Consider the following 1,545-nt stretch of genomic DNA (forward strand, 5'->3'; position numbering starts at 1 on the left):
GCTCTCATTTCACTATAGTTCCCCAAAGAAAACAATCAAGTTTCTCAGCATTCCAGTGAGAGTCTTTAAACAGACAAGTTCATGAACTTATGGGACAGCAGAAAAAAGTTAAAAACCTACATATGCAAAAGACCTGTCATGAAGCAAACATAAACCAACCTACTGATTCTGTGTCCTGTTTAGAACAGTGATAAAGCAAATTCTGAGAAAAAGCCAGGATGAGAGCTGCTGGTCTATTGTGGAAAATTTTGTAGAACATCATCAGTGCATCTTACCTCATTTGCATAAAACCAGAGATTTCTGACCTGTCCTGTCAGTCCAGCTTGGTTCACCTTCTCCCTGTCTGTCTGATTACCTGTTCCACAAGGACAATAAAAAAGGAAATACACAAAGTTTAATTATATTAAAATATCATGTCATATTGAATTTAGGGATGGAAAATATATTCAATATTATTATACAGTTTATAATTGTAAAATGGAAGTGGCTGAAGTGCCAAGGCTTGGACAACAGGCCCAAGCCAGAGTTGACCTATAGATAAATCCTGTATATTTTATAACTGACAACCATTGTGCTAGTAGGTATTGTACTAAGTTATAACAACCCACTTATGCTGGTGTAAAAAGTGCTAAAGCATTGAAATACTGAAGCCTGAACAACAGGCCCCAAGCTGAAGCTGCTAACTTAGCATGTAGTCATTAATAAAATATGTAAACTCGCTAGTGAAAGACAAAATATAATCAGTAGTGAGGAGAGCATGTATTCAACTTTCCTTTCGCAGCCTTGTTCAAGGCTGAGAACCCAAGTATTTGGCCTTGTTAGAAACTTCCTTGGTTCCCCCCCCCAAGCCCTGGCCAAGCTTTGGGTGGAATCCAACAGGAGAATGAAACCAGAAATTTTCCACTCAAAACAAAGGTGCCAGCTATTCTGGCTTGTCGATCTCTGGTATATAAGGCTGGACCCGCTCACAGTGACTTTGGATGCCTCACCTATGGGTGGACGCACTGCGTAGGATTTCCCACTTGCCGGGACAGGCTCTCCAAATCCTCGCTGTAACCGGGGCTCCCCAGTGACTGCGGATCTGGATGATGATGATAATATACGCAAGTGGTGATGTATTTCTCTTAATCACTATTCTCTCTCTCGTGTAGTAATGATTTGATGCATTACCGTGTATTTTCCTGTTTGTTGCTTTAAGTGCACTATTCTGCCTTTTTTTCTTATTGCATGTTTCTGTATTACTGTTACATTATTTGGTTATCACCAGTAAAATACGCCTACTCTTTTCACTCTGGTGTCCGAGTTTAATTGGTATCCTTAATCAGCAAAACAGTGGCTCAAAGGAGGAGTTAATATAAGGTTAATATCTGTCTTCAAAAAAAGAAAGTGTGCATACTCTTCAAAAGTGTTTTTCTCAAGAAGGTCTTCTGAAGTGATTTAGGTGCATGCAGTCCTTTAGTAAGCTTTGCCTCAACATCTGCTAAGGACCTTGAAAATCTTCCCTTAACATTTTGTATGCAGAATTCGAACAACATTTCTTTATTT

Source organism: Strix aluco, chromosome 5 (genome assembly GCF_031877795.1).
Source record: "Strix aluco isolate bStrAlu1 chromosome 5, bStrAlu1.hap1, whole genome shotgun sequence".
NCBI classification, from domain to species: Eukaryota; Metazoa; Chordata; class Aves; order Strigiformes; family Strigidae; genus Strix; species Strix aluco.